This window comes from Aulonocara sp. 'chitande type north' Nkhata Bay, linkage group LG6 (genome assembly GCF_057382095.1).
Source record: "Aulonocara sp. 'chitande type north' Nkhata Bay isolate Kocher_YH1m ecotype deep benthic linkage group LG6, A_spYH_male_GT1.1, whole genome shotgun sequence".
NCBI lineage: Eukaryota > Metazoa > Chordata > Actinopteri > Cichliformes > Cichlidae > Aulonocara > Aulonocara sp. 'chitande type north' Nkhata Bay.
Window position 1 is genome coordinate 30,545,095 of NC_141349.1, and position 21,313 is coordinate 30,566,407.

The 21,313-nt window shown below is 41.5% G+C and overlaps 1 protein-coding gene across 1 annotated transcript in view; it reads right to left on the reverse strand.

Moving 5' to 3' along the window:
* ube2o (ubiquitin-conjugating enzyme E2O) overlaps positions 1-21,313 on the reverse strand; it is a 52,088-nt gene that overhangs the window by 25,994 nt on the left and 4,781 nt on the right. The gene's annotated exons all lie outside the window — the stretch shown is intronic.

Genomic DNA, 21,313 nt, shown 5'->3' on the forward strand with positions numbered 1-21,313 from the left:
CTGTGTCACGCCATGCCTGTGCGCAGGAATCCAGACTGAAAACAGGCCTGCAGTAAATTAATTAAAAAACTAAACAAAAACATGCCTGCTGTAATGAACAATGGCTGAGCAGCAGCTATAGAGAGTTTCAATGCTTTTTGGATGCCAACACACAGATGGTTTATAATTAATGCTTAGAGAACAACATTAAAAAACGATCAGCAGGTAAACGGCATAAAACGCACTCCTCATGTTCTACCAGGAGTGTGAGCTCCCCGTTATCAGACTGATTTACAGCCCGCGTCCAAATTCAGTTTCCATGATAGATATACACCTTCTCTGTTCACACATGGGTTTTTCTTTAGAGAGGATACGTTTTAAAACGTTTTTAAAAATCCATTAACTGCTGGCCTGATCTCCAAATATGACTAGATCATGTACACAAACTACATAAAGGATGTCAAATTAATTTGACATCATGGGCAACATGAGCTGAAGTGGCCTGGACTACTGAAGACTGCCCTTTCTGCCCATGTAAAGAAGTTTTGCTGCGTATTTAACCCCTGAGATGTCTTAATGATGTCTTCATTTCAACTGTACATCGCAGTTTTTCTCCTTGATAAAGGAATAGACCCTGCCCTTTACTGTGGATTTTATTTCACTTATATGGATATCTTGGTTTCTCCTTTAAAAAAAAAAAAAAAAAAAAACCCAAAAAAACAAACAAACACCAAAAACAACTCCGGCTCACATCCTTGCTGTGCATTTCCTTCACCTTTAAACCACAGCATGCAGGACTTCATGGGTTCATACATGAAACAGATGAAACACCAGTGAACAGCTAGTTTAGTTCAAGGTCATACAGGGAGTGCAGAATTATTAGGCAAATGAGTATTTTGTCCACATCATCCTCTTCATGCATGTTGTCTTACTCCAAGCTGTGTAGCTCGAAAGCCTACTACCAATTAAGCATATTAGGTGATGTGCATCTCTGTAATGAGAAGGGGTGTGGTCTAATGACATCAACACCCTATATCAGGTGTGCATAATTATTAGGCAACGTCCTTTCCTTTGGCAAAATGGGTCAAAAGAAGGGCTTGACAGGCTCAGAAAAGTCAAAAATAGTGAGATATCTTGCAGAGGGATGCAGCAGTCTCAAAATTGCAAAGCTTCTGAAGCGTGATCATCGAACAATCAAGCGTTTCATTCAAAATAGTCAACAGGGTCGCAAGAAGCGTGTGGAAAAACCAAGGCGCAAAATAACTGCCCATGAACTGAGAAAAGTCAAGCGTGCAGCTGCCAAGATGCCACTTGCCACCAGTTTGGCCATATTTCAGAGCTGCAACATCACTGGAGTGCCCAAAAGCACAAGGTGTGCAATACTCAGAGACATGGCCAAGGTAAGAAAGGCTGAAAGACGACCACCACTGAACAAGACACACAAGCTGAAACGTCAAGACTGGGCCAAGAAATATCTCAAGACTGGTTTTTCTAAGGTTTTATGGACTGATGAAATGAGAGTGAGTCTTGATGGGCCAGATGGATGGGCCCGTGGCTGGATTGGTAAAGGGCAGAGAGCTCCAGTCCGACTCAGACGCCAGCAAGGTGGAGGTGGAGTACTGGTTTGGGCTGGTATCATCAAAGATGAGCTTGTGGGGCCTTTTCGGGTTGAGGATGGAGTCAAGCTCAACTCCCAGTCCTACTGCCAGTTTCTGGAAGACACCTTCTTCAAGCAGTGGTACAGGAAGAAGTCTGCATCCTTCAAGAAAAACATGATTTTCATGCAGGACAATGCTCCATCACACACATCCAAGTACTCCACAGCGTGGCTGGCAAGAAAGGGTATAAAAGAAGAAAAACTAATGACATGGCCTCCTTGTTCACCTGATCTGAACCCCATTGAGAACCTGTGGTCCATCATCAAATGTGAGATTTACAAGGAGGGAAAACGGTACACCTCTCTGAACAGTGTCTGGGAGGCTGTGGTTGCTGCTGCACGCAATGTTGATGGTGAACAGATCAAAACACTGACAGAATCCATGGATGGCAGGCTTTTGAGTGTCCTTGCAAAGAAAGGTGGCTATATTGGTCGCTGATTTGTTTTTTTTTTGTTTTTGAATGTCAGAAATGTATATTTGTGAATGTGGAGACGTTATATTGGTTTCACTGGTAAAAATAAATAATTGAAATGGGTATATATTTGTTTTTTGTTAAGTTGCCTAATAATTATGCACAGTAATAGTCACCTGCACACACAGATATCCCCCTAAAATAGCTAAAACTAAAAACAAACTAAAAACTACTTCCAAAAACATTCAGCTTTGATATTAATGAGTTTTTTGGGTTCATTGAGAACATGGTTGTTGTTCAATAATAAAATCATTCCTCAGAAATACAACTTGCCTAATAATTCTGCACTCCCTGTATTTGTGCTTTTCATATGTATACCGCTTCCTTTAAGATACGATTCATTTATCCCAAACTTGGGAAATTCCTTTAATTTCTTATTTGACAGATACGGTAAAACGCTTTACTGCAGCGGTCTCCAACCTTTTTTGCACCACGGACGTTTATGCCCGACAATATTTTCATGAACCGGCCTTTAATGTGTCACGGAGAAATACAACAAAATAAAACTAGTACCGGTACTGAAAAAAAGAAGATTTATTCATAACACACGTGAAAAGACCCAGGAAAACCGAGTTAATGATCAAAACAATAACAAAATAACGCTGAAAACCGATAAAAACCCTGAAACTCATACATTTCACACCTGAGCCTCAACTCTCGCGACCCGGTACCAAACGACTCATGGACCGGTACCGGTCCGAGGCCCGGGGTTGGGGACCGCTGCTTTACTGTACTTAAATGTTAAGTTTACTCTACTTTTAATCATTAAAAGTAGAATAATCACAATTAGAAGTATTTTTGTTACCTCCATAGTGCCAGTAGTTATGCTTGACTAAATGGTATAATGCTAGCTAACTCAGTTGTTGTTGGGCTGTTGATGCCTTTACATGGAACAAACTGCAAAAATAAACAAAAACAAAACTTTGAATCCCACGGAGGCAGGCGCTGTTCAGTTTGTGCATAAACACCACGCACTACACCCGAGAGGACAAAAACACCACCTGCTGTTACCAAAAATTCATCTACAAAAATACTGGCGGTGACCAGTAGTACCCTTTAGCCTCCTAGTAGAGACACCTACAGCATGAATTTCAAAATGCTACGTGACTGTGTTCTGAAGTTTTCACATTCATAAGATTTTTAGAAAACTTGACCTTTGACTTCTAACCTTAAGGTCAAGGTCACTGAGACTCAAACTTATTTGAGATTTTTAGTAGAGTCGAGGTGTCACATTCACAAACTTGTGAATGTGACACCTCGACTCTGTGATCTGTGATTGTGAATGTGACTTTGTGATCACATTCACAAGTTTGTGAATGTGATCATGTCGCTTGCGTGCCCGGCAGGGTCAAAACAATACCCCATCAGACTTTTACGGCTGAGGGGGGAAAACGTTCAGGGTCCAAAATCACCAAAATGTGCAAGAGCGAGGTTTTAATGCCTCAGATTGCTACATTAGGTGTTAAGAGTCCAGTCAGGGCAGAAACACAAAAGTGCACCAACGTGAGACTGTAAGACGTGGACCGTTGCTGAAGACACAGGACTCTAAATGGGGGAAGTGACCCAGAAGTAGCTCTTCAGATTCTCTAAATATGAAAAGAAGGTGTTTGAGTGCTTCTTTCATTCTCCTTTAGGACGAAATACACTGAACCACCCTTGAAAGGAACAAGGATAACACAGCCCCCACAAGGGGTTCATTACCTGGGACTTTCCATCAGTTCTAGACCCAAAGAAGCATCTTGAGAGGTGAAACATCTTCAAATAAACCTAAAAAAGCCTATTTGCCTTCTTTTAAACTCTAAAGATGACACACAATTCACAGAGACACACAAATAGTACAGCTCATGTAAATGTTAACCGAGCGTTATGAGAGGTGAACTCTGAACGGTACACTGCTGTGATAAAAATCGGACTTTCATGAAGTCGTTCACCTGAATGAAGAAGCTCTAAACAACAACAATGAGCTGCGTGAAAATAAAAAAGTGAATTTCAGGCTTAAAGCAAATTCACTTTGCATTTGTTAGGTCCTCAGTTTGATCGCTGCCATCTTGTAGCCTCATTTTTTAATTTTACAGCCTTAATGAAAGGCGGGAGTTACCCTGGATAACGATAGGCATGGACAGGATGAGCAACTAATTTCAAGACAACCACCTCCTCTGTTCCTAGACAACTAAACCGTGTGTCCAAAAACATACAAGCGAGAAAAGTGACTGAATGAAATGAAGAAACACCAGCACTAAATACCACCACCCTCGCAACAGAGTTTAACATTCCTATGCAGCACTCAATCAGGTGCTGGCTCCCAAACTGGCACTCAGTGATGAAAACTTTGAAAACCCCTGCTGTAAAAAGGTGACCTGTGGGAGGGCCTATTTTCACTATAGGCGAGTGGAAAAGATGGCTTTACTGGCAGGAAGAGAAGTGGCAGCGAACCAAAAAACCAGAGTTTGGACAGACGCAGATGGAAGTAGAGGAGAGAGTAGAAATCGAATAAAATGAGAATGAGAAGAGCGAAAGTTGATCGTTAACTGAAACGGATGAACCAGAATTGGTTTGTAAAAATGCTGCAACTTCAGTGGTGTGGAACTGGTTTGGCTTTCGTCCGTCAGACACACAACAAAGCACTATTTTTGGTAGAGCATGCTAGCGGGCCGTCGTTATTGCAGTGTTTTTTTGAAAATACGGCACACTTAGATCAATCCTTTGATTTTTCTGAAAATTGACAGTGCCCCTTATAATCCCGTGTGCCTTGTATGAATTCTGGTTGTGTTTACTGACCTCGAAACGATTTATGTGGTACACGGCGCTTGAAAATCTGTCAAATGTTTTAGTGCGACTTTGCTAAGCTACGAACCCGGATTGTTGGAGCATTACGGCTATCGTAGGCAGGCGCCTCGCGGAGTGATACGTACTGTGCTTCAACATAATATTACCGTGTTGTGTGTGTATAACCTCTTTGTAAGTTTTGTGGATATTATACATGGTTATGCTGAGGATATGTCGGCCAATTGCCACTGGAAATGCCTTTTGGTTAAACTGTCAGCAACGAATTTGCATTTGCACTGTTGAATTTTTATATAACTTTAAACAAGCAGCTTTTTTAAAGTGCATTAAGTGCAAATACATTGATGGTTTTTTTGTTTGCACTAATAAAGTTGAGTTGTAAAGAATTTTGTCTAGTGTCAATTATATCGTCAGTTATATCGTTATCGCAAATTTTCAAATGTATATCGTGATAAATATTTTGGGTCATATCGCCCTGCTCTAATGGGGATGGAGAAAAACAGGAATATATACTTATATCAGACTCATGTGTAGGTAAGCAGGTAATACTGCTATTATTAGAGCTGAAACAATCAGCTGATGAGCTGACTGATCAGAATACTAATCAACACAATCCATCCATTTAGTTTGTTAACTGCTTATCCACTTCAGGGTCATAGCGAGGCCAGACCCTGGACAGGTCGCCACTGTTGGGCTAACACAGAGAGAAGGCCACTCACACCTGCAGCCAGAGTCACTAATTAACAAAACATCACTCCTGTCTTTGGACTGAGAGGAAGCTCGAGTACCTGCAGAGAACCCACACATCTACAGGGAGAACAGGGAATACAGCCGGCTGACTAGAACCCAGGACCCCACAGGACCACTGTGCTGCCCAAATAAAATAAAAATGGGGGAAAAAAAAAAGTAATACATTCCACAGTAAAGCATAGCAGCATGTTTTAATTGGCTGAAAGATAATTTCAGCCAATTAAAACAATAATTAGTTAAACGAGGAACTAAATGGTACCAGGCTTTCCCGGCTCCTAAACTTACTATACATGTGACAACGAGCTCAACTACATTATTATTTAGTATTATGCATCTCTCTTGACCTAAAGGAAAATTCAAGCATTTCAATAATGTTAAACGTTTCTGATAAGTGTGGACCTTCTGGGTCATTTTATGCCTGCACAGCAGAGATTCAGAAACAGGGCTAAACTCTGCATCAGGACAATCAGCACACAACTCTTCAATGTTTGGAAATACATTTTTCATTTTACTGCAAAGAGTTGGACTAGAAATGAGCACAGCAACAAGAAGGTGCTGGAGATAACAGTGAAGACTGTATGGCTGCAGTTTGTATGAGTAAAGATGCCCAAACATCCTGTTGAGGACAGTATGAAAAGCGCCTGCAAGCACGCGCACACACACACACACACACACACACAAGCTCTTCAGCTTTATCTTACACTGTAACCCAACTCCTCTGGTTTCTGGGAGAGGAGCCACTGAGTGTGTGTGTGACTGTGTGGAGGGGATATAATCGATGGGTCGCCATGTTCCCTTGTACTCGATTAAACATCAGCTTGTCATCTCCTCATTTCTCTGCAGCTCAGGATTAGAGCATGTACACACATCAACTTCTGTCCCTACTTATCTGAAGCTTTTAGCCAAGAGAAGAGCTTTTTTTGGACAGACCCACAAATGCAGCTCTTCTTCATTAATATTCTTTCAGTGCTTTGTGCTGCAGTGCGCTGCTGTAGTCAGAAACGCTGCGTTTAAAGCACAGGTACAGAAACATAACCACCGAGTGCGAACGCGTTGGTCAGGCAGCTGTTAAAAGTGTCCTGTTGGTATCAAAGTATAATCCACTTAACATGTGTAACTGTAATTTTAATCCACCGTACACCTTGTAACTGGATTATGTCATTTACACTCTGTTCCTTAATTCTGCTAGGGAGCTGCATGCCCCCGCGGTGGTAGCGACGACTCTCCAGGAAGAGGTGAAGTTGAGGAGGAGGGACGGCGCTGCCATCCCATCGAGCAACGCGTTACAAAAGTGATAAAGCAAAAACATTTTCCCCTCCTGATACTGTTATCTCTCAGCAGAGAGGATCGCCTGGGCTTACAGCTCTGGTAGAAGCTGCTTTAACCACCAATGAGCTACATGCACCCAGTTTTGTCTTACCCTTGATTTAACTGTATGTTTGTGTTCAGCATCAACACACATGAAACATTAGAAACCTAAACCTTCGAGTTCCTTTTTTTATTTAAAATGCGTGAGTTGTACTGATGTCTAAAAATACAAATGGTCACCATCTTACAGTCTACGTCTCTTACTGCCTAAATCACTCATTTAGGCAGTAATTGAGGAACTAAAGGGAGATAAAAAATAAAAAACCATATATTACACCTTTTTTTGGCTGATCTTAAGTGCTCTTGTTTCATCCAGCAGTGTCTTGGTTGACCTTTGCATTACTTACTCTCTTTTACCATGTGTGTAAGAAAGAGAAAGACTTAAAGGGAGGTAGGGGAAGGGGCAAAACAGCGAGGACAGAGAAAGAGAAAAGACGAGGAGAATCATATACAGTAAACACTGGACAGCCTGGTATCCCCGCTCCAAGTATCTAGATTTTGTCTTCACAGTTATTTGAGCCATACCTGGCCTAGCCCCTTACCTTTCCTTGGAAAACCCTACATAGACCAAGCAACCCCTAACAACACAGCTACTGGGGCCAGTAGATGAGGTGTTTTGGGTGTGTCCTGGAGGGGATCTGGGGACAGAGCCAAAACACGATGGAAGGACTTTGTCTCTCAGAGAGCTTGGGATCGCATCAGTGTCCCGCAGGAAAGGTCAGGACGTCACTGCTCAGACTAACAGCAGAAACTGAAATCAGTGGAATCAGAGGAGTTTGTGTGTTATGTATCTGTGTGATAAATAGTGAAGCTAAATGAAAATAAAACTGAAGTTGTCATTTTTGGCAACTTCAATCACATCGATAGCACTCTGGGCCCCCTTTCCTCCTATTGTAAAACACATGTAAAAAACCTCGGTGTCTACATTGATGGTTCTTTTAAATTGAATAAGCAGGTGAGTGCAGTAGTTCAGTCCTGCTTCTTTCAGTTAAGACAGCTAGCCAAGGTAAAGCCATACCTCCCGGCTAACGTCTTTGAACGTGTTATTCACCTTTTCCTTACTTGCAGATTGGACTACTGCAATTCATTGTATTTTGGTCTAGACCAGGCCATCATCCATCGTCTTCAGATGGTCCAAAATGCTTTTAGCTTCTTTACACTGGCTTCCTGTCTCCTACAATTTAAACTTTTACTTTTTGTTTTTAAGTCACTTAACGCCCGAGCCCCTCCTTACCTGTCTGAGCTCCTCTCTGCTTATGCTCCAGGAAAAACCATGAGGTCTAGCTCAAAATTGATGCTGTCTATCCCACAGACTAATCTCAAATCTCGTGGTGATAGAGCCTTCTCCGTGGCAGGTCCCAGACTTCGGAATAGTCTCCCCCTAAATATTAGATCTGCACAAACACTTGAGCAATTTAAATCACAATCGCTGTTTGAAATGTGCTATATAAATAAACTTGACCTTGACCTTAAAATAAGTCAGAAGCCAAGTACTAATGAAAGGTCACAGCTACTAAACTAATGATGCAGAATTAAGATGATTCCAGTGCACAGTAGCTTGAAAAACAACATTATTAAACTTGGATGTTGATAGAAAAACGTGACCCTTGCAGAAATACTGATGTTCGCAAAAAAGTAAAAGACAACTTTTAAGTTTTAAGCACAATTTGCTCAGGTTTGTGAATTTACTCTCACATCTGATTTTTCTGCAGAGCAATCTGGTGAGCATTAATTTAGCACAACAAACAAACGAACGAACGAACAAAAAAAAAAAAAAACCTTAAAGAAATCCTCCACATTAGCAGTGAAGCGATGATATCTCCTTAAGGAGCAGAAAGAGTTTGACAGCTTTAAGGTTTGTTTGGAGGTCAAATTAAAATGAGGCAGCGCTGTGACTTTGTGAAATCTGAATCTGAAAGCAGATGAAGGAGGAAGGTTCCTCCTCGTTACTCACATGATGCACACAACTCCTCGAGGCACCTTGAAATCAAAGCTGTGTCTCTGCACCACTGCTGCTGTGGTGATTTATGCATTTCTTCCAAAGCCACAGGTTCACACACACATGCGCACTAATTAAAACTGGACTTTGACACGCTGAGTGAATTGCATATCTCTTGACATTACCGGTAACACACACACACACATGCACACACACACGGCTGATTACCCTGCTACACCGATGGGTCACAGCAAAGCACTTGACTGTTGCTATGGCTCATATAGAGATGAGGAGGAGGGAGGCGGTATGATGAGGTGGTGGGCACAGACTCCGACAACAAAAAGGGAAAAAATAAATAAATAAATAAAAAATGTTTGTGTGTGGTACTTGCCTCGGAAAAAAGAAGAGCAGCAACCTTGGTTGTCTCTTCATCCATGCTTTTAGGGCAGAAGTGGCCAGATTGATAACAAGAATCGATGGAGGCTTTGATTTTCCAGCCTGATTTGCACGAGTCATTATTCAGGTGCGGCACAAAGATGGAGAGGAAGATGGATGCTGCAGAGAACTGCAGCTTGGGGGCCACGCCTGCTCTCTGACAGACAGCTTTCTATACCGGGCTCACTTCTCCTTCACTCTGTTGTCCATACAAAGAAGACACCCGAGCCACAAACACGGGCGCATTCAGTAGTAACAGGTAACATTTCTCTCCACACACGGCTAACTTCATTGAATATGAAGCCAGAAGGTGAAATTCCACCCACAGATGCTGCTAAAAATCTGTGATAATGAAGGTGCGACGTAGCACAGCTACATCCTGCACCTCCGCCTTCAGCCACAGGCAAACTATGCTTCAGCTCAGTGGCGTTTGGGAGAAAAATCGAAAAAAGTAATTTGCAGTTTTGAAAGAAGAGACAAACAAACTGTAAAAGAGCAAGTGAGGCCTTCTGGGTTACGTGGATCCTGTGAGAACTGCGCTCTGGGTGGCTGCCGAGTTGTTTTTATGTGAATGACTTCAATGATTTGTAAGTGCACAAAGAGTTGGCTGAAACTGGTTTAAAAGCAGTGTGTTAGCATACTCAGTAACTGAGTAAGCCAAGTTCTACAATTCAGGTAATCTGTTGCAGAGCTACTATAGGTTCACATTTCATAGTTCCTGCTTGTTCTGAGCTAGATAGGTACAAGGTACAAGACTGTGTGAAGAACGACTTTTTTTTTTTCCACAGTTAAAAACTGCTCATCCCAGAATGCATTGCAATTCTAGACATACGCAGACACTCACTCTGGATGAACTTCTTGAATTTGAACCTATTAATCATCCCGTTGTTGTATAATTTTTTTGTATATATTTTATCCTTGTTATCAATGTAGCACAGTGCTTCATGCTCTACAGCAATCACCACTCTCGCCATTTCTGAAGTTTACCGTTTATTAAGCTACCTGTCTTCACAGGTAGAAACATTTCCATGGTAACAGAGACTTCCACCAATCACAGATGTGGTTTCAATTTAGGACTGTGGGCACGGTAGTTCTTTTCCGCGACTTTTCCGGGGGGTGAGGGGGGGTGAGGGGGAGTCTGCTTTGGATGCTTAAAATATTATGGCTCGTAATCAAAATCCCTATGTGGAATCTCAATGGGATTATTACCTCACTGCATGCTGGACTATTTGTGAGCAGCAAGATTTCAGAAGTCCAGAAGAGGTATTAACTTTTCTCAATCATGTAGACATCCAAGTATCAAACAAACCAGATACACCAAAACCTCACGTAAAGGTTGGGATGACCATTGAGAAAGACTAAGCTCGTTCACATCAAACACGACGTGAACTAAAGAGGTGAACTGATGCAAATCCACATCCATGCAAGTTAAAAACGTTTCAGGTAAAGCCAGTACACTCAGATGCAAATGTACAGTAGGTCCGTCAGGACGATGTAAATTACATGTGCAAGCTAATTTAAAAAAAAAAAAAAAAAAAAATGTATTGAAAGTTTTATTTATTTGTGACTCAAAAATACTTAAATGACTTTGCTAAGCAGGTCGCCCTGATAATAACAGACCTACATGCACGGGCAGAGCTTCGCCCCATGCAGTAGCTGAATCAAAAGCTAAATTAGCTCATATATCAAAAGTTTTACAATTCAATCAAAAATTAAATGCATAAAAACACGAGCTGTGTTGTGAGTAGTTTCATGATGTTGAGCTGACTCATCACAGTCAGTCTTTGAGTGGTGCTGCAGTCTTTTCTCACTTGTTGCATTTAACAGTGCACCAACAGCATTTGTCCACTTTCAAAAACTGATCGTTAGTTTATATAATTTATTAATTAATTAGTAATTAATTAAGACTTCACAGTAGAATGGAACAATGTCAGACTCTGCACTGTGGGTCTGCTGAAGCTGATTATGGATAAAACTGAAACGTGTCCGTGTTGAGTTAATGTGAACAGCCTCTGGATCAGATATGTGTGGTGTAGAAGCGACTGATGTAACCGTCTCAAAGGAAACAGGGTCATATAAAACATTTTAGATGTTGTTTGTAGCATCTTTTCAGAGCCTGATGGTTTATGTTCATAATTAGGGCTGAGCATTTAATCTGTTTTCACCTTCAATTACAACTTTGGTTCCCAATGACTTACAGATTACTGTGATCCCAATGATTTACTGATCATCAAACCTGTTGCCATAACAACAAGCCAATGTTTGTATACACTACGGTTTTGTGACTGTAACCATTGCGTTACACTGACAGTTTTCCTACCATTTTTGTGTCTTTTAAAAGCCAATTTCATTCTGTGCTGTTATAACAGTCACCAAATTCTATTTGTTTTTATCTTTCAGCAAAGTTCTTCTGCCAAGCGCGTCTCTATTAAGCATCTAAACATAATGACACGATGAGTCAGCGTGGGATCACTGGTTTCATTTTCATCAACGCCACTGATTAAAATCTCATAGGACTCAGAAAAAACATTATGATAAATTTCCACTCATTTTACATTTATGTAAATATTTTGTGATGTCCTCCTAATGAAGTAGCCACAGACATAGCATTAGCTAATGTCCTGCTCCACCACGTTGTCTACTAATCAAAAGGTTGATAGTTTAATCCCCATGTCGAAGTATCCTTGGGTAAGATGCTGAACCCCGAGTTGCCCCTGATGCATCCATCAGAGTGTGGGTATGTGACTCTTAGGCTTGTATGAATGCATGCGATTGTGCGTGAATGAGGCTTATAATAACTTTGCGAATGTGTTAAAAGTTAAAACAGCTCTGCAGACATTAACTTGACAGCTGGCGTATGTAAAGGGGCTATGAAAATAATTCTAATAATAACTGTGATACACACCAACTAACTGCTAAACACTACACAGGCTGCTACTAATTCAGCACTAATTACAATACCGTTAGGAGACCCTTTGAACTTGTGTGGGTTGGTTTGTACACATTAAAGCCTCTCGCTCTCACACTAGTCTGAAGAACTGCTGTCACAGCTTTGTGATTGGCTGTCTGATGCTGCACAATGAGGTTCTCACATCAGACACTGATTCTGCAAGGATGGTGATCTTAAAATAAAGTAAATACAGTAATCCTGAGTTTATTTAAAAGTGATGAAGCAAAAAAAAACAGATCAATGATTAGTCTTTGCAGTTTTGTTTATAAGGCAATAAACTGCATCACCAATAAATCCTCACACCCTGATAACCCTTCTTGCTGCTGCAGGACAGCCTAGCTGAAGCCTATTGATTTGGACACAGGAAGGGTGCACGGCTCTATTAAAAACAGAGAAGGCACAAATCCTTTTACCGATGAAGACCACAGGGGATCGACAGAAGGACTAATAGCACAGTATCTATTATAGAGCAATCTCCTTGCTGTGTAATTTGAGAGATGAAACAAAAAAAAACCCAACAAGGAGCACTAAGAGCCGCAAGACAGCACTGTACTGTATATCAGCAGGGAAATGAGTAGCAAAAAGAAAAAGAAGAAAATGCAGTCACAAAAAGGTGGAGAATAGAAGATGGAGACAGGAAGAGGGTGGTGGAGGATACTCGAGAGTCAATCATTAAGACAAAGAAATGGATGTGGGGAAAAAGAAAAGAAAAAAACGTCAGGAGAGAAGATGCCGAAGGGGAGGAGGGCGCAAGGAGCTGGAGACAGGGTGTGACGGGGAGAAAATGAGGATGAGCTGTGAACGTGGTACAGACGAGAAAGCAGCCAGCCCAACAAGTGGGAGATCGAGACAAGTCCCAGGAGAGAGACAGAGAGTGAGGAAACCAGAAAAAGCAGGAGCCAGAAATAGACAAGAGTGCAGCAAAAACAGCAGATAGTAAAATGGAAATACAAAGGGGAAGAGCGAGCGGGAGAAAGTAGACTGTCTCCCCACTGGGCAGGACCAACACTGCAGAGGAAAACAGAGAGGATGGGAAGATGAAGGAGGGAGAGAGAGTGAGGAGGAAAGGAGGCTGGCTCCTTAAGCAAGGCAAGTCACCTCAGAGTGCAGCTATTCCTGTGTGTGTGTGTGTGTGTGTGTGTGTGTGTGTGTGTGTGTGTGTGTGTGTGTGTGTGTGTGTGTGTTCCATTATCCCATCCAGTCAGCACCACATTACATCAACAGTCTCTAACACGTCTCTGTCAGGACGCTGGCTACGGCTGTATGAAGGAAAAGAAATATCGATACAAAATTTAAACAAAAATAATAAAGAGCGAACAGGTCCAAAACATATTAAAAATGTAAAGAAACTAGTGTGGTAGTCTAAAAACTAGACTAAAATTACTCTGACTTTTATTACAAACCTTTATTACAAACCCCCTGGAAATATACACCTTTGGTGTATATTTCCAGGGGGTTTCTTGGACTCAGTAAGAGTAGCTTTGCATGATTCACAAATCAAAATGTTCCTCATTTGTCTTATTTTGAGCCTTTTAGAACAAACCCTTTTAGCTTCTCTGCCTTTACAGTCAGTCTCCATAATCAGCCCTCACTGATTGGCTGCCCCTAATGAAACAGAACGTTTGGTGGGTATGAGGACATCCACTCTTGACATCATACATATAAAAAAAAAAAAAAAGAATTTAAAAAGTCTGAGCTTTTAGCGCATAGTTGAACACGCACTAATAATTAAACTACTTCGTATCAATACGAGTAACCATACAAGTGAGGCTGAAATCAGAGAGAAGCACATTAGCTCTACCTTAAAAAAAATGAAAGAAATGAGTCACAATAACAAGCGCTGCAGTGAACATGACGTTATTCTGTCCATTTAACTGCGTCAGAGCATGTAAACACCAGATTATATGAAAATCACATCCCACAACAGCTGATTTTATTCAGAATGAAAAAGCTGTGAATGCAGCTGCTGTTAATGAGAAGGTGGAGAAGGTGGAGAAGGTGAAGGAGGTGGTGGGAGGTGGGGGAGATGAGGAGAACGCAGGGGAGCGAGAGAAATGAAGAAGGGTGGGATGGAGATAAAGACACGTTTGAAAAAAGAAAAAGAAAACAAAAAAAAAACAACTCTCAGACACAACAGGCACCTTTTATCCTTTAAAATCATCAGAACTGATGATTTTATGTCTAAATGAACACTTTAGTCACTTTTCTGTAAAAGCTTGAACGACAAGTCTGACAAGTCGTGATGAGGAACACGCATGTTTCACTTTCAAGTTTGAACGCGGTGCTGACAACAGTGGAATTAATGCAGGGATTAAGGTTCCTGTCTGCGCTCGTCTCTCGTGCAAGCATGTCTGCTCACTGTAGACACGGCAGACAGGAAACAAAATTCATCTCCCGGGTTACAGTAAGAAAACCGTGACCTCATACATTACACATCAGTTGGTGTTCTATGCATCTGTTAACCAAGCAGCAGAGAAGGCTAACGTTAGCCCCACTCAAACTAATCTGAGATCAGACTTCAGTTAAAACCGAATGTAACCAACGGCTTAAACGGTTCTTTGATTTACACCATATTAGTACAGACAGTGTTTAACCTCATCCATTAGACTACTCAGGTTTGACTGTTTCATGACTTTAGACTAGTGAGCTAGTCTGATTTTACTCCCTGTCCTGGTCGTGGGCAGGTCTGAATACCTGCTGGACATCTAGTTTAACCAGCTCGGTCTGACAACATCTCAGTGAAAATGAAGTTTAATGTAGGCTGTGTCAGAATAAACTGGCACTGCACCAGAGCAATGTGTAACCAAATTCCCAACAGGCAACATGGACTTTAACCAGCAGGAACAGATGGCTGCTGGTGCCACGATTAGCCAAAGTCTGCAAATTAACACAGCACCAATGTTTACCCACATTTTAAAAGGTCGATTTAAAAAAAAACAAAAAACTAAATTGCCCAAACCCTCATACAGTCTGTAACAACTTGGATGTAGCTTAAATGGAAGGAGGATAACAGAGCAAGATGATCCACGAGGCCTGAAGTCTTCAGAGAGCACAGCAGATTCACAGCTTGTCCCGTCCATTTCACACTTTAACAACAAACTGGTTGCACTCTAAAAGCCATGACCCCCGAGGAGGAGGTCTAAAAGGTGAAAAAGAAAAACATCAGACATATCCTTCCTTTACCTGCTGAGCAGCTTCATCACAACCTACCTAGACATCCTCCATGTCTGTCTGCGTTTTCATGATTGCTCTGATGGATAAGACAACAAAGCAAAGTCACCGCGCATTTAGCAGCATTGTAGTCGTGTGCCGTCTAGAGCACCATCAAATGCTGTCAAATCAATAAACTATCACACACTCAGTACAGCATGAGCTGCACTCGCTGCTCGTGTGTTTATGGGTAATTGATGGTTGAAAACAGCAGCCGAGGAGTCCTCAAAGTTATTGCTTCGTGTCTATTTATTTTTGACGTTTCGACGCAATAGTACACGGACTGATTTGCATTTTATTTAAAACTGGTTAGAAGTTTTTCCCCATTTTCTTCCCCCTGTTATCATACAGTTAAGTTGTCTTTCCTTCAGCATGCACAGCACTTTGTTCATTTTAAAATGTGCTTGTGAATAAACGTAATAAACTTGAACTACTTTAGTGTAACAGTAACGCACAAAATGACAGTTTCAAAGAAAAAAAATGAGAAGTTCCTGATTTATTTTTCCCCGAACAATTCAAACAAGACAGCAAGTTGACTAAACAGGATTTAATGTTGACGAGCAACATTTTCAGATTTTGCTGCAGCATGTACAGTCAGCATTAAAGAAAAAGAACTTCATGCAATTTTAGGAGGATTTCTTCAGGTGTGATGAGCAGCTGCAGTGCAGCGCTGCAGCTGCTTCACTGTTCTTCGAGGAAGCGTACAGTACGGTGGCTGGTGCCCTGCCCCTCGTCTGTTTGTTTCCCTGCCTGGCACCTGCACAAACCATAACCAAGGCTCTGGGCTCCAAAGCTCCGTTGGGCGGGCCTTGGCAACAGCTTCGTGTCCCAGATTACGCCAACGTCTGCCAGCCTACCACGAGCACCTGCGGGAGGCTTCTGAGCAAACTCCACTGACGGATGCATACAGTCATCTGATGGGTATTAGTGCTGAGCAGTGTGCGACATCCGAGTAGCTGTTTTGACAATCGGCAACACTCAGGTGACCTTTAAAAGACATAAGACCACAGCTCTGAAGGACTTAATCAAATTCTACTGATCCTACTTTTTTAATTTTTAAAAACAAAAACGTTTGATTAAATCCAACTTGAATTGCGGCAGGTTAAACACAGAGGAACTGGCAGAATAAATGATTTAGGTTTTAAACAAGCTGAGCAGACTAAACAAGTGGAGATAAGCAATGTGATTAATATCATCCGCTCAGTCCAGACAGTAACTGTGTTTGCTGCTTTATCAACTAATCAAGCTTAATCAATAAGGACGACACACGCAGTCTGACACCACAGCGAAGTGAATGAACACTCAATTTTTCCTTTGTGTGTACTGTGATGTATTGCGCGATCATCCTGCAGTCAGACTGGACTTAAAATATTTGTGTAATCCAACACAGTGTCATTTTCGGCTATGTAAGAAACAAACAGGGAGGCATCCACACAAACCCCTTCCTGCAACCACAGGAGTCGTTGTCTGCTGGCCTGCTTAGGAAAAATGCAAATGTAAGACACTTTGCACCATCTCCACTTTTCAGACCCTTTAGTTAGAGCCATCCTTTATATACAGTCTATGAATGCAAGCCATGTTATCGTTAGATAACTGAGCTAAAAATGCACCACAAGTTTGGTAACTTGAATAAGCAGAGGTGAAGCCAAACACACACAGGCTGTCCATCGACCTGTCAGTCAGAGCAGCCACACCCCAGGAATAAAATTTCAAGCCTCTTCGTACAGCTGTTATAAAGTGATAGAACTGTGGTAAAGACTAGAACATGGACCCTCTCATTCAGACCTCCACCACTGGCGTCATTTTTAGCCACAAACATTACTGCTTGCTTGCCATGTAATGAGTGTTTGTATAATTTGTATCATTACATTGCTAATTCCCACCCCTAAAGCTAATCACACCTATTCTACTCGGTCAGATTACTCTGTGCATTTCTTGAAATACTGTCCTCGGTGATCGATTTACAGTCACTTTGTTTAGCCTCCACGTGTTTAACAGAAGAACCAGAAATAAAAAAATAAAAATACAGCCCGACCTCGTGTTTTAAACGCATTTCAGCAGTAAGATGATCTCTTCAAGTGCTCGGCAGCGCTGCAGCTAAAATGCTTTTGAAGAGGCGAGGGCTCGATGGGACTAAAAGCAATGTATGTGATCATGACCAGAAGATGGATAAGAAGTGAAAGAAAACCGTGTGGTGCAGTGGCCCGAGTGTAAATCAGCAGTCAGCCCACACAGTGAAAGACATGTTTCTATTGTGTAGGTCAGCTGGGGGGGTTGACCACACTTGTGTAGCTGGATGGATGGGGGCAGGGTGGAGGGCCAGGTTGACAGATGGGAGTCACCCTGCGGTTACAGCATTCAGCTCTTCCTCCCACTTGAAATTTTGATGGATTTTCCCCCCATTTGCTGCAAACAAGAGCAATAAACCTGTTGTTCACACAAGAATTTAAACTAATTAAACTACAAGCCTGAGAGACAAACAGACTGATGGCTGCCATCACTGTTTCCATGCTAAGGATAGCATACAGTGAATATAACCCCCGCCCATGTAGGGGTGTTCATGATTTCCTAATAACAAAATAGTCATCTTATTATCAAAAAAACAAAACAAAAAACAAATAGCTTATGTAACTATGATTTCTCTTATACATTTGCATTTTCTTCCATCCAGCAACTAGTATGACGTAACACAAATCTGCTATAAACTAGCAGGAGTCAGATCAGCAGATCTTTTCCAGTGAGATCCAAAATTTTTAATTTTATTAATTACAAACTAAGCTCTACATTATCAGGCTTGAACCCATGCTAAACATGCTTGAATGTACTGTATGTTGGGATATGTACACTTATTCCTTTTCATGTACTTTGTTAAAAATTGCTATTCACTCAGGACCTGCACGATTTTTCAAAATTCCAGGTTTCACCAGACTGGCGTGTTTTAACAGCACCACATAGTGACTGTGGTACAGGAAAATTGGAGTTGTGGTACAAAACTGCAGAACTGTTCCCCCCGTAGACCAAACAGAAGAAACCTGCACAGACGGACTGCTACAGCTGCCAAAAGGTTCTGTGTGCAAGTCACAAGTCTACCAAAACTATTCAGTAATTTGAGAGCACTTTGAGTTGAAGGACAATCCAAAGAAAAGGTTCCCATATAAACGCAGCATCAAGCTTCCCTAAATAACTTGCTCAGCAGTGCCTTTAAAACAAACAGAAAAAAAGAAAAACCTTCCAGCACGATGAAAAGGCAAAAATAAATGCAGTAAGACCTGGAGTCTCCCTATTCACCGGGATTTATTTATGTCTATTGATCCAGAACTTCCTGTTTCAGTTGCAACATAACGATAATGGCTTAGCATAAGCGACAAAATGCTAATGTTTTATTTCCTCATTTCACCGTGGGGTCAAGCACTGCGAGCAGCCGAGTGGAATTTATTAATCACAAATCAGATCAGTCTGATTTGTATTCAGAGCAGTGAACCTTAATGAATGCATAATGCTGCTAACTCGAGGGCATTGTAACGGGCAAGAGCAGCGAAAGTGGGAGCTCATCATATGACAGCACGCCAAGAAAGCCCTGACAATTCAACTGACTCTGAGAGCAGAAGGTGGGATGAAACCATTCCCAGGGTACAGAAAAAGCCTGCACATTACCATAACAGCCACCTGGGACTAAACTGTCAGCATGTCTCATTTCCAGTCAACATTTTTATTTTTTTTAAAATTCACTTTCTCATGGTGTAATTCACTATTTCAGTGAGGTTGGTCTGAGCATGATGGGCTGATGTTAATTAATGACCCATGACAAAAATTCAGCACGCTGTCTGAAAGTGGAAGCAGACTCCATCGTATGAAGTTTTAGCGCCACGAAAAGGGAAATGCCATTTCCTTCCTCAGAGAGAACAATTCCACCTACCTGAATTAAAAGTCACCAAAGATCAGAAAGCACAAGTTTTGGTTGGTGCTCTTGGATGGATACATCATATCCATTGCTTACATTTCCCAGAGCTGCTGGACTGCAGTTTGTTGGAATTTCCTGCTGATTTTCAGATTCAAGCACGTTCCTGAACATCCCAGCTCTGTTTGAATGGTCAGGAGACCAAAAACTGTAATCGCCAGTAGAGTTTGTGTCTTCCGACATGTCCAGAGAGACGGTCTTGGCGGAAACACTCAAAAAGCACCACCTGGTGGTGGTGATGTGGTCAGGTATGTATAGTTGGTATATGGTGTCATAGGTTTGACAACACGGAAGATGAGGTCATCCATTATTTAGGTCAATTATTGCTATTGTTATGTTTTAGGACATAGGGTATTTTCTGCACTATGAGGCACTTAAAATCCTTTAATTTTCCTTATGTATGAATTCTGGTTGTGCTTACTGACCTCGAACCGATTTTATGTGGTACAAAAATCTGTCAGCAAATGTTTTAGTGCGACTTTGGTAAGATAGGAAGCCGCACCGCTTGATGGATTGTCGGAGCTACCGTAATCAGGAGCCTCGCAGAGTAATCAGGGTCCAAAACTCCATCCGCTTCAGGACCTGAAGTCGAACGAACACTGCCGCATCTTTGAAAGTTAAAAACTGTCTAAATTCTTTCATCTGTAATAAAATGATCAGTGTTGCTGCTTTACCAGGTGTAACAATTAAGTTTAACATCCAGGCATCCATGAAAACAGAATTTATTAAATTTAACGGAGTTAAAAGTTAGCAGGAAGTTAGCTCGCTAGTTTCCACCTAAACATGATATACCATGTCCTGACAGAGATTTCTGAAAAAATTAAAACGTACAGCTCTGCTATCACTTCCAACATAAATGAAGACCGAAAACTAAACAGCAGTGGCTTTTTAGGGTTACTGAAGTTGGGCTAGCTGGTATATAATGATGTGCTACGTGATTACCAGCGTCACAGCTATGTTAGCATAACAAACACAGTGAAGCTAGAAGATGAACGCTAACTTTTTTCCACTCGATCCAATGGTTGGGGACAAATGCAATCGCATGGCAGGATGCTGTAAACTTCAGTCAGGAGAACAACTGAGATAATCCATCCACAATACGAGGTTAGTGATTAATATACTGCAACAACATGGGAATAGAGCAGCTGCGAGAGAATTCCACATTAATTAATCAATGGTACGGAAGTGGAGGAAGCAAGAAGAATGAGTTTCGTAAAGTTTGACTTATCTGACCGTTTTGTTTCACTTAATGCCCCTTATAATCCTGTGCGCCTTATGGCCCGAAAAATACGGTACCGGTAATTTAACATCTGTGAGTGATACATAAACTGACAATCACATAAAAGTAATCATAAATTAAATCATATAACAACAGTTGTTTTTCTTGTGCAATTGAATGGTTTTATTGGCTTGACATTGCACAACAACTCAAAGTTTATGGCGTCGAGAGCTGCTAACGCTCTGACCGCGACAACCTCTTTAACATCAGCAGCACAGCTTCTCATATTGTCCCCACCCTTCACCATATTAGATATTGGGCAGGCTTAAAAGTAAACACGGATGTTCTCAGATGTTTAGCGCACCGCCAAATAGCTATTTAAATGTACACTGATGTCGCTGGTGCATTTTTAAATAAACAAAGTAACACCGAACATGTCGTACACGATGCATGTTCACACCACAAGCTCAGCAAGCTTGCCGTTTCATTTTCACTGTTCCTTCCTCGATGTGCGTTATACTAAAAATCAATGGGACCGTGTTGTAACGTCAGTCAGGAGGGTGACCACAAAGCCCAGATAGAGTTTTTAAA